Here is a 13,542-nt window from a genome sequence, read left to right on the forward strand (position 1 = left end):
TAGCGAGCAATGGGATTTTGTGCCTTGAAAACGACATGATGCAAATCTATGCTTCCCCGAATTACTAATATTCTGCACAAATGTTCATAAGGTGGAGAGCCCATGTTTTGGAAATGAATTCCCATGCCGTTAAAGTGATCTGCTTAATAAACGATTTCTTGTCATGCCTCTGCCATTAGCCTTTTAGCAACCCTTAAGTTTTATGCCACAGTTCCTTTGTCATTACCACATGTACACATGTCATTACTACACGTACCACATGTTGGATACATATGCTTCAGCCAGGGGCAAACTTTGGTCTTTTAAATTTCACTGGCACCCTGTGTGAGACCAAAATTTGGTACCCCTTGACCTTCCATTCTGTGTGTGTGCTACATCATAGTTGTGGCACCCTCTTGGTTCAGCACCCAGTTTGGGGGGGAATTGGTCATGCTTCCCTAAATCTGCCTCTGCTTCAGCCTAAGCTCATGTTTAATGTGCCATATTTATGGCACATTCATGACAGCAGCATCATTTATTTGACAGCCAATTTTCTTTGCAAATCAAATCCCTGCAAGTTAAGTTGAATGCATCATACCTACATCTTCACACTTTCCGGAACCACCATTGTCACATGTGTGCGTGCCCATGTCTGCAGGCATAGCTCTGGTGTCAAGAGTGAACAGGCCATAAATCACACTGTGGAAGTTTGTTAGCAAAACACTATCATCGCAGACTTACTGCACTGTCAGGCCTAATTAACACAGCAACTTTCATGCCTCTTCTGATTCTGGGAGACCAGGGGGGAAGGGGGCTTATGCAACAGGAGGAGGGGACACCCATGACTCTTCACCAGTCTCTGCCTCTTGGCCTCCCTCCTCTCTTGCATTAGCTTCTGCCTCTGATTCTGGACTTTTCTCTCCCCAGACTATCCCAGCTCACTAAGCCCTGTTACCCCTTATGACACCACCTCATCCCAGTCTGCTCCCTCTGACCACTCATCGTTGTCTCATCACCCTCCTCAGCCCTGAGCTTTCTTTCCTTGGTGGTTCCCCAGCTGGTTCCTCCCACCATTCTTCTGTATCTCACCAATCTGGGACAGCTGGCCAGGTAAGGAATTAGCTCAAATACTTCGGTTACTCCAACAGTGCAGAGGCAGCAAGGCCATTTTTTCCCCATTGCTAATTTCACACCATGTAACATTCTACAATTATAAACAAGAACACTGTTGTACATGCACAAAACTGCAAAGATTACTCTCTGTGCTCCCTTTCTGACCTCTTAACTGTCATTACATATCACTTAAGGCCTTTCCCCATTCATGAACTCTTGTAAAACCTGTCCTAACTGGTTTCTGAAACAGTGTGTTTTAGTAAAATGAAGATTTCTGTGTGTTTGTATATGAATGTCATGCAAAAGAATCTCATCCTAGATTGGCGCCCGCCCTGTGGAACGCCCTCCCATCAGATGTCAAGGAAATAATCAACTATCCGACTTTTAGAAGACATCTGAAGACAGCCCTGTTTAGGAATGTTTTTAATGTTTTATGGTTTATTGTGTTTTTAATATCCTGTTGGAAGCCGCCCAGAGTGGCTGGGAAAACCTAGCCAGATGGGCGGGGTATAAATTATTATTATTATTATTATTATTATTATTATTATTATTATTATTATTAGTGAGCAGCACAATCACTTTGGGATGGAGTTCCTCCAGGATCCATTTCCAAGTCCTTTCTATTTTTATATTGATCACTTCAACACATCTGATAGTTTTCATTTCAACATTTCATTTCAACATATTGGTAACACCCAGCTTTACCAAAACATCCCTTCTCCATTCTGTCCTGTGGCTCCTGCTGCTTGCAGCAACAGTACTGCTTGGATGTTTCACCTGGTTGCACAGGTGAGCCTGGTCATTTACTACTTAAACTACAGAAACCTGTTCCTCCCTTCTGCTGTCATGCCTCAGGGTTCTATCTTGAATGCTACCACTAAAATCACCAGCGTCTGAGCATGTGAGAGCCATCCTTAGATTCTTATCTGAGCTTCCTGTTTGCTCATATGCCTTAGCCCTTTTCAGTCATTCCTCCTGCACATGTGAGTCAAAAGTGCATGTTTTGGCCCTGCCCCCAACATCATCACAAGACCATAATAATAACCATCAGGGACCCCTGACCATTAGGTCCAGTTGTGACTGACTCTGGGGTTGTGACGCTCTTTATTGGCTGAAGGAGCCAGCGCACAGCTTCTGAGTCATGTGGCTAGCATGACTAAACTGCTTCTGGTGAACCAGAGCAGCGCACGGAAACGCCGTTTACTTGGTGGGAGCCAGAGCGGTACCTATTTATCTACTTGCACTTTGACGTGCTTTCGAACTGCTAGGTTGGCAGGAGCAAGGACCGAGCAACGGGAGCTCACCCCGTCGCGGGGATTCAAACTGCCGACCTTCTGATCGGCAAGTCCTAGGCTCTGTGGTTTAACCCACAGCGCCACCCACGTCCCAATAATAACTGTGTTGACCAGCAAAACTTAACTGTCACCGTCCAGTAAGCAGGAACTAGGTCTCACACATAACAATAAAATCTCTATCAAGCTGCATTTATTATCCTTGTAGAACTAAGATAAAGATGTGGTCTTCCCCAAATGAAGGTTGTGTATTCTTTACTTCAAATATACCTTACGAAACTGAATAGTAAACCAGAAGAAACAGAAATTTTCAGGGTCAACAAACAAGTCCTTTTCACCATGCCATACAGTTGTTGGTATGCACATTTTTTCTATGTCATACGAGGGTGGCTAAATCTTGAAAAGGGGAAAGGAAATTGAGTATTTCCAAAGCAGACCCACTGAAATGAGTCACTATGGCTAAGTTAGGGGCATTCAATGGTCTACTGCGAGCAAAATTTACTTGAATATGACATAATAGGCATCACTGAAACCTGGTGGGATAAGTCCCACGATTGGAATGTAATAATGGAGGGATACAATCTATTTCAGAGAAACAGACCAGACAAGAAAGGAGGAGTGGCGTTATAAGTCAGGGATGTGTATACCTGTGAAGAGATCCAAGATTTAGAACCTCAAAGCCAAAGTGAGAGCATTTGGGTCAAAATTAAGGGAGAGAAGAATAACAGTGACCTCATTGTGGGAGTTTACTATAGATCCCCAAGCCAAATGGAGGACATAGATGATGCCTTCCTGGAACAGATGGCCAAGCATGCAAAAGGAAGGGAGATAGTAGTAATGGGGGACTTCAATTACCCGGATATTTGTTGGATGTCAAACTCAGCCAAGAGCATAAGGTCAAACAGATTCCTCACTGGCCTTGCAGACAACTTCATTGTCCAGAAAGTGGGAGAAGCAACAAGAGGAACAGCCATTTTAGATCTGGTCCTAACCAATGTTGATGACCTGGTTAGTGGGGTAGAAGTGGAATGATCATTAGGCACGAGTGATCATGCTCTTCTGAAGTTTACTATACAGCGGAAAGGAGCAGCCAAGCATACTAGGACTCAATTTCTTGACATTAAGAATACCGACTTCATAAAACTTAGAGAAGTGCTGGGTGAGATCCCATGGACAGTAATACTAAAAGGAAAGGGAGTTCATGATGGCTGGAAGTTTGTTAAGAGGGAGATAGTAAAAGCACAACTTCAGGCAATACCAATGAGACGGAAACATGGAAGGTGCCTAAAGAAGCCAGGGTGACTATCTAAAGAACTTTTAACTGAGTTAAAATTTAAAAAGGATGTGTACAAAAAATGGAAAAGGGGGGAAACCACCGAAGAGGAATTCAAACAAATAGTCAGCACGTGTAGACACAAAGTCAGAAAAGCTAAAGCACAGTATGAACTCAGGCTTGCTAGAGAGGTTAAAAGCAACAAAAAAGGCTTTTATGGGTATGTTCATAGCAAAAGGAAGAACAAAGAAACAGTGGGGTCACTCAGAGGAGAAGATGGTGAAATGCAAACAGGGGACACAGAAAGGGCTGAACTCCTCAATGCCTTCTTTGCCTCAGTCTTCTCCAATAAAGAAAACAATGCCCGACCTGAAGAATTTGGAGCAAATGATTCAGCAGAGGAAACACAGCCCAGAATAACTAAGGAGATAGTACAAGAATACTTGGCTAGTTTGGATGTATTCAAGTCTCCAGGGCCAGATGAACTGCATCCAAGAGTATTAAAAGAACTGGCAGATGTGATCTCAGAACCACTGGCAGTCATCTTTGAGAATTCCTGGAGAACAGGCGAAGTCCCGACAGACTGGAGGAGGGCAAATGTTGTCCCTATTTTCAAAAAGGGGAAAAGAGAGGACCCAAATAATTACCGCCCAGTCAGTCTGACATCAATACCAGGGAAGATTCTGTAGCAGATCATTAAGCAAACAGTCTGTGAGCACCTAGAAAGGAATGCTGTGATCACCAATAGTCAGCATGGATTTCTGAAAAATAAGTCATGTCAGACTAACCTGATCTCATTTTTTGACAGAATTACAAGCCTGGTAGATGAAGGGAATGCAGTGGATGTAGCCTACCTTGATTTCAGCAAGGCATTTGACAAGGTGCCCCATGATATTCTTGTAAAGAAGCTGGTAAAATGCGGTCTTGACTATGCTACCACTCAGTGGATTTGTAACTGGCTGACTGACCGAACCCAAAGGGTGCTCATCAATGGTTCCTCTTCATCCTGGAGAAGAGTAACTAGTGGGGTGCCACAGGGTGCTGTCTTGGGCCTGGTCTTATTCAACATCTTTATCAACGACTTGGATGATGGACTCAAGGGCATCCTGATCAAATTTGCAGATGACACCAAACTGGGAGGGGTGGCTAACACCCCAGAGGACAGGATCACACTTCAAAACGACCTTGACAGATTAGAGAACTGGGCCAAAACAAACAAGATGAATTTTAACAGGGAGAAATGTAAAGTATTGCACTTGGGCAAAAAAAATGAGAGACACAAATACAAGATGGGTGACACCTGGCTTGAGAGCAGTACATGTGAAAAGGATCTAGGAGTCTTGGTTGACTACAAACTTGACATGAGCCAACAGTGTGACGCGGCAGCTAAAAAAGCCAATGCAATTCTGGGCTGCATCAATAGGAGTATAGCATCTAGATCAAGGGAAGTAATAGTGCCACTGTATTCTGCTCTGGTCACACCTCACGTGGAGTACTGTGTCCAGTTCTGGGCACCACAGTTCAAGAAGGACACTGACAAATTGGAACGTGTCCAGAGGAGTGCAACCAAAATGGTCAAAGGCCTGGAAACGATGCCTGTTGAGGAACAGCTAAGGAGCTGGGCATGTTTAGCCTGGAGAAGAGGAGGTTAAGGGGTGATATGATAGCCATGTTCAAATATATAAAAGGATGTCACATAGAGGAGGGAGAAAGGTTGTTTTCTGCTGCTCCAGAGAAGTGGACATGGAGCAATGGTTCCAAAATACAAGAAAGAAGATTCCACCTAAACATTAGGAAGAACTTCCTGACAGTAAGAGCTGTTCGACAGTGGAATTTGCTGCCAAGGAGTGTGGTGGAGTCTCCTTCTTTGGAGGTCTTTAAGCAGAGGCTTGACAACCATATGCCAGGAGTGCTCTGAAGGTGTTTCCTGCTTGGCAGGGGGTTGGACTCGATGGCCCTTGTGGTCTCTTCCAACTCTATGATTCTATGATTCTATGATTCTATTATTCTATGAATACAACCCCATGGAGAAATAGCATGGCCAGAACACTTTGGGCACATGAAGAGGGAAGATGCCCCACATTATTAGTAAAAAATATCTGAAGCAGTGGAAATATTTGCAGGGTGGGTGGCCTCACATGTGCTGTGCATTTCTGTACGCCATGTCCTTGGTTTGCTGCAGGCACAGGAACTTTGATTTCAGTCGTACCTTGACTATACAGTCATACCTTGGCTTTTGAACAGCTTAGCTCACGAACAACTTGGAACTCGAACACGGCAAACCTGGAAGTAGGTGTTCCAGTTTGCGAACTTTGCCTCAGAAGCCGAACATCTGGCGTGGCTTCCACGGCTTCCTGCAGCCAATCGGAAGCCGCGCCTCGGTTTCCTAACATTTTGGAAGTTGAACAGACTTCCGGAACACATTCTGTTCAAAAACCAAGGTAGGACTGTAGTGCAGTGGTAGAGCACTTATTTTGAGGGCAGGTTCAGCCCTGAACCCTGATCGGTAAGATTGGGCCCCAAAAAGTCCCCTATTACTGCTAGTACGTGTAGACCGGCAGTCTTCAACCTTTTCAGACCCAGGACCCATTTGTAACCCAAACATGAATTTGAGGACTCATTTCTTTAACCATACATTGGCATGGTGGTGGTGTTCCCCTTGCGACCTACCTTGGACCAGGCCGCCAGTTGAAGACCAGGGGTGCAGACAATACTGAGCTAGGGGTGAGTTAATTTGGTTTCTCTCAGTTTCAAATTTTCACAAACTTCAGTTCAGTTCTCCACATTTCCACATGTGGTTTTGATTTTTTTTAAAGGCCCTCGTGAAAATTCACCAGCATCTTAGTGCTCGTTTCTCCTAATGTATGCTTTTAAAATATACTGTGTAATATAACATTTTTGCAAAGTAATTTCCCCTCATAGAATGTGCTTGTGCACTATTTTCACTAACAGATGCATTATTTTTTTTACACATTACTTGACTGGATTAATGTGCAAATTGGAATTTAGCTTTTAAAATGACACCTCCCTTGTTTTCTCATAATGGCAATAGCGCCCACTTCTTCTTATTTCTTATTCTTATTTCTTCTTGTTGTTTTCTTATGTTTCTGGAAACCCCGAGGCACCTTTTTCTGTAACCATAGAATGGAGGGGAAGCGGCCTACCATGCATCTAACCACTGTTATTTTTAAGAAAATAAGAAGAGCCTTACTGGACTCAGCCAAGGGCACATCTAGTTCAGAAGCAGAAAGTGACAAAGAAAGAGATGGAAGTTTTATTTTATTTTTAAAATGCAGAAATGTAGATACAAGGCAAATCTTGGGGCCTGTGCACACTCCTACTATCCACACCATCTTGAACTCATTGGACGAAATGCAGAATATAAATGGACTAAATAAAATAACAATGAGCTGTATTTCAAAATCTGCATCTCCTACTTCTTGGTCCCGTTTTTTTCCTTCTTCTTCAGAATATACAGCCTATGAATCACACTGGCAAACACGATCATCTGCCAGATTTTCATTCTATGTTGAAAAACGTCTCTCTCTTTTTGGCTGTGTAAACCTATGTAATACAATTATTTCTCTTTATCTATTTATAAAAAACAGTTGCCATCTTGCCGCCTGACTCAGTTATGCTCCAGGCTTATCAAATTTATTTATTCATTATGCAGAAGTTCCTTGTTTCAGATGGTGGTAATCATCTGGGAAACAATCACTGGTAATATATGCCTTGATTTGGTGTAATATTTATTCCTCTGGGGGATTTGAGTGAATTAATTATTTTTCCTGGTGGACAGCTGTCCCTCCCCCTTGAAAACACTATACAAATATTTATCATCATCATTTCTACAGATGAGCATACTAAGCCCATGGCTTAGTCATGGGCATAGCCAGGGGGGCAGCTGCCCCCCAAATCAAGTAAATCAATACAAAATACTTAACTAACTGAGGTTCTGCCCTCGCAACATAAAGCCGGACCACGAACATAAATCCTGGCTATGCCCGTGGGCTTAGTATGCTCATCTGTAGAAACGATGATGATAAATATTTGTATAGTGTTTTCAAAGGGGGGCAGCTGTCCACCAGGGTAGTTTTTGCACACAGAAATTGACCCCTGTGCATGGATCCATTGAGCTTTCATGAGTGTATGTGTGGTACCACTGGGCACATGAGCAGAGACACATATCAGCAGAGACTGTCAATGCCAATCAGATGTGAGCAGGGCGGTACTGATTTGTGACACATCCTCAACTCAGAGGAGATAAACAATCACCTTAGGCAGCCTTTCTCAACCTGTGGGTCCCCTACAACTCCCATCACCCCTAGCTAGCAAGGCCAGAGCTCAGGGATGATGGGAGTTGTAGTCCAAGAACATCTGGGGACCCACAGGTTGAGAACCGTAGCCTTAAAGTGACAACTTTGTTTTTTTTTTTTAAAATAGTTTTTATTGTGTTTTTTCAGACATAGACAGAAAAAAGAAGAAAAAAGAGGGGAAAAAAATAGACAAAAAGAAGATAAAAAATTCATAACCCTTCCACAACTTATTTCAACTTTCTATCGAACTTCCCCGCATCTCCCGCACAATGCATTCTTAACAATAAATTTATCAGCAAATTATAACCTTGTTTCATGTGTTTCTTTTGTACTTTCAATTGCAGTTTAAGTTTAAATCCCTTATTGCTCATTTACTCTAAAAACAAAACGTATTATCATTTTTAACATTTAAACTTTGATTCTTTCAATAATGTTATCCAATTTCATAAATGTTACACGCTCATTGCTGGGGCTAGCATTTCAAATTATGCGTCATTTTAAAGTTCATATAGCTTATAAAATTTTTGCAGATAGTTCTGTAATTTTTTCCAGTCCTCCTCCACTGCTTCCTCTCCCAGGTCTCGGATTCTGGCAGTCATCTCGGCCAACTCCATATAGTCAATCAGTTGCGTTTGCCACTCTTCCAGTGTGGGCAAATCTTGAGTCTTCCAATATTTGGCGATCAGAATTCTTGCTGCCGTGGTGGCATACATAAAAAACGTTCTATCCTTCTTTAACACCCTTTGGCCGACAATACCCAAGAGGAAGGCCTCCGGTTTTTTAGGGAAGGTGTACTTAAACACCTTTTTTAACTCGTTGTAGATCATTTCCCAGAAGGTCTTCACTCTTGGGCAAGTCCACCAAAGGTGAAAAAATGTTCCCTCAGCTTCCCTACACTTCCAACATTTGTTATCAGACAAATGGTATATCTTAGCAAGCTTGACTGGGGTCATGTACCACCTGTATATCATTTTCATGATGTTTTCTTTCAAGGCATTACATGCCGTAAATTTCATACCGGTGGTCCATAACCTTTCCCAGTCTTCAAACATGATATTATAACCAATGTCTTGAGCCCACTTTATCATGGCTGATTTAACTGTCTCATCCTGTGTATTCCATTTAAGCAGCAAGTTATACATTCTCGATAATACCTTGGTCTTTGGTTCTAACAGCTCTGTCTCAAGTTTCGATTTTTCCACCTGGAATCCTGTTTTTTTATCTAACTTAACAACCTCGTTAATTTGGGCATAATGAAACCAGTCTTGCACCTTATCTTTTAAGTTTTCAAAGCCCCGCAACCTCCAATTGTCACCAATTTTTTCTATTAGTTCCCAATATTTCGGCCAACCGGCCTCCATATTGGGTTTTTTCCGCGCCTTGGCCTCCACTGGTGATAACCACCTCGGAGTCTTACTTTCCAGTAAGTCTTTATATTTCATCCAGACCATAAAGATTGCTTTCCTGACAATATGGTTTTTGAACATTCCATGTGTTTTTGCCTTGCCGTACCACAGATACGCATGCCATCCTAACGAATTGTTAAAACCTTCCAGGTCTAGGACATCTGTATTCTCTAATAAGATCCAATCTTTCAACCAGCAGAAGGCTGCCGCCTCATAGTATAACCTTAAGTCCGGCAGGGCAAACCCCCCTCTTTCTTTTGCATCAGTTAGTATTTTAAACTTTATTCGGGGCTTTTTGCCCTGCCAGACAAACTTTGATATATCCCTCTGCCACTTTCCAAAACATTCCACTCTGTCCACGACCTGCAAGGTTTGAAATAAGAACAACATTTTTGGCAAAACATTCATCTTAACAGCAGCAATTCGGCCCAGCAAGGAAAGCTTCAGTCTCGACCAAGTTTCCAAATCTTTCTTAACTTCTGACCAGCATTTCTCATAATTGTCCTTAAACAAATTCAGATTTTTAGGCGTCAAGTTTACCCCCAGGTATTTCACTTTCTTGACCACAGTTAACTCTGTTCCCTTCTGAAACCCCTCTATTTCTAAGGGCGTCAAGTTTTTCCCCAAAACTTTAGTTTTTTGTTTGTTCAACTTAAATCCTGCCACCCGACCAAATTCTTGTATCAATTCCAGAACTCTTTTTGTACTAGATTCTGGCTCCTGTAATGTTATTACTAAGTCGTCTGCAAATGCTTTCAATTTATATTGTTTCACTCCGACCGTAATCCCCTGTATTTGCCGGTCCCTCCTAATCATGTTCAGCAAAACCTCCAGGACTGATATAAATAATAGTGGGGATAGGGGGCACCCCTGGCGTGTTCCTTTTTCAATATGGAACTCCTCTGTCACCACATTGTTCACTATCAACTTAGCTTTTTGTTCTGAATAAATTGCTTCTAAGCCATTTTCAAACCCCCGTCCCACTCCCATCCCTTCCAAGTTTTTCTTCATAAATTTCCAAGAAATATTGTCAAAGGCCTTCTCAGCATCAATAAAAATTAACACTGCTTTAGTGTTAATATTTGTTTGTAAAAGTTCCAGGATATCAATAATATTCCTAGTATTGTCAAACAAATGCCTACCAGGAAGAAAGCCTGCTTGGTCCTTATGAATTACTTCATTTAAAACCTTTTTCAATCTACTTGCCAAAATGTCTGCAAATATTTTGTAATCCACATTTAGGAGTGAGATGGGACGGTAGTTCCTAAGTTGATTCTTTTCAGTTTCCACTTTGGGTGTCAATGTGATGAAAGCTTCTTTCCATGTTTCCGGTGCCCTTCCTCCCCCCATAATCTGATTGCAAACCTCCATTAATGGAAGAGTCAAGTAGTCTTTTAGTATCTTATAATACTTGGAGGTGAGCCCATCTGGGCCTGGAGATTTGCCCAACTGCATATTCTGAATGGCATCCTCAATTTCCTGTTGTGTTATTTTACAGTTCAAGATTGATCTCTTCTCCTGGGATAGTTCTGGTAAACCATTAAGTTTCAAAAATCGTTCCATCTCGGACACTTCCGCAGGCCCTTGTGTATACAACTTTTTGAAGTATTTCTGGAAACACTTTCTAATTTCACCTGGTTTCTGAATATTTTTCCCTTCCACCTCTAAATTGGTAACATAATTAAATTTCTGTCTTTTTTTCAACTGCCATGCCAGCAGTTTTCCACATTTGTTTGCTGACTCAAAGGATCTTTGTCTCATTTGTTTAATTTTCCATTCCACTTCTTGGTTTATCAATTTCAAATATTGTGCCTGGTAGAATTTGATTTCTCGCAAGATCTCTTTGGATTTTGGTTTAGATCTCAATCTTTTCTCTCCATCTCTTATCTTCTCTAATATTTTGTCCTTTTTCCCATTCCAGAGTTTTTTCTTAATTGTGTTTTGTTGTATCAGAAACCCCCTCATTACAGCTTTACTAGCGTCCCAGATTGTTCTTTTTTCCACTGAAGTGTTCAAGTTGATTTCAAAATAGTCCTTTAATGTTTTTTGGGCCTTCTTTACAATCTCTTGATCTCTAAAGAGGGTGTCATTCATTTTCCATCTGAAGGATCCGGCTGGAGTAAGTCTCAATTCCATTTTCAGGGCGTTATGGTCGGAGCAAGTCTTTGGGCAGATTTCCACTCTTATAGTCTTCGGTGCCAGCCCTCTAGTTGTCCAGATTTGGTCGATTCTCGTCCATGATAAGTGGGCCTCAGAAAAGAAAGTTCCCTCTCTACCTAGGGGGTTCCTTGTCCGCCAAATGTCGATCAAATCCATATTGTCTGCCAGTTCAAAAAAAGTTTTCGGTAGTCTGCCATCCTTAGTTAAATTTTGGCTCTGTGACTTATCCATCAAAGTGGAGACTACCCCATTCATGTCTCCCATCATAATGATGTTCGAATAGTCCAGATAGTCCAGTAATGTCTCGTGTAGCTTCTTATAAAATTCTGCTTTCCCCTCATTTGGTGCATAAATTCCTAATATCAAAACTTTTTCTCCTTGAGATTGTATTTCAATTGCCAAGATTCTCCCTTGCTCATCTTTAAACAAAAATTTCGGTGCTAGGTTCTCCTTTACGTAGATCACCAGGCCTCTCTTTTTTACTTTGTCTGATGAAACAAATTCTTGGCCTAGTCTTTTGTTAATTAGTACTTTCCTGTGGAGCCTAGTCACGTGTGTTTCTTGCAAGCAAATTACATCCAAATTTTCCTTTTTCAAAATATGAAAAATCCTTTTTCGTTTTTCCGGGGAATTTGCGCCATTAATATTCCAACTGTACAGCTGCAGAGACATCCTGTATCAATCTGTTGTTGCTCTCTATGGGGTGTCCTCCTTTTTGTCCGGGTCCGAGGGAGATGGTATTGGTTCCAATCCAGGCTGTGGCGGAGGCCAAGGAACTGCTGTTCCCTTCTGAAGATCCTCTCCGTGGTCGTGCAGGAACTTCTGGTTGTCCTCTTTTGTCTTGATTCTAACCTTCTTTCCTTTGTATTTAAAAGATAGGCCTTGTGGGAACTCCCACCTATAAGGTATTCCGTTGCCTCTCAAAAGTCTTGCTAGGTCAGTATAGATGGCCCTGAGATCCAGTAATTGTTTTGGTATATCCTTGTAAATTTCCGCTCTTCTATCCTGGATCTCAAGTGATTTATTAAAGTGAAGGTCAAGTATTTTGTCTCTCTCCTGTTTGGTCCTTAGGATAATCAGGCAGTCTCTTGGTCTGTCCTTCCTGGTGACACTTCCCAATCTAAATGCCGTTGTTATTTTAAAGTCTTCGTCCTCCTTTATTCCCCAGAATTTGGAAAATTCTACTGTCAAAAAACCAGTCAAATCTTCCTTTTCAAGCTCTGGGATAGAACGTAATCTTAAATTATTTTCCCGGTTTCTCAATTCCACCATAGACAGGTAGGCCTGCTGGTCACTGATGTGCTTATGTAGTGGCCTTACCTCTCCTTTCAATTCATCCACTTTTTGAATTGCTTGGTCAGCTTTTTCGTTCGCAGCTTCGGCCAATTTCCGATTCTCAGAAGTAGCGTCTTTTAGATTCCCAATTGCTTGTGAGTGCTGTGCCACTTGTTCAGATAGCTTTGTAATGGAGGATGTGGCTAAATCAATTTTTGCTGTTTGGTCATCAACCTTCTTATTTAAAATTGCAAATTGTTGTAGCATTTCCTTCAGAAGTACATCGGATCCACCTGCAGCCATATCCTCTATTGCTGGTTGTTCAGCTTCCTTTAGTTCAGCTGTTGTTGAAGGTTCAGTTCCCTTCAATTCAGCTACTGTTGGAAGTTCAGTTCCCTTCAGTACAGCAGGAACTGATGATCTACGTGACTGGGAAGTCAAAGTTGTTTGCACAAGCTGGCCTTTTGCTGCTTTCGCTTTTGCAGATCTTGTTTTCGGTTGGCCACTCATTCCCCACCTGTCTATGAGTCAAGGTCAAGTTGTCCAATGTTCCATGGGAAGGACAGACCTCAGTGTAGATAACCACAGCGGAGAGACAAAACAAAGTTAGTTCCCAAGAAGTTGTAAATCCCAGTCTCCACTAGAGGGAGTTCAGTTAGAGGGAGTACAATTGGAGTTCAGGAGAGAAGGAAAAAAGTTTGGTCGCCATTAAAGTTCCTGCGGCTAAA

General features: G+C 42.0%; 1 long non-coding RNA gene across 1 annotated transcript in view; it reads left to right on the plus strand.

Moving 5' to 3' along the window:
- Window positions 1-13,542, plus strand: part of LOC309370886 — a 138,099-nt gene that overhangs the window by 1,645 nt on the left and 122,912 nt on the right. The window lies entirely within an intron of this gene.

This window comes from Podarcis melisellensis, assembly GCF_964234715.1.
Source record: "Podarcis melisellensis genome assembly, chromosome: 5".
In the NCBI taxonomy this organism is placed as follows: Eukaryota; Metazoa; Chordata; class Lepidosauria; order Squamata; family Lacertidae; genus Podarcis; species Podarcis melisellensis.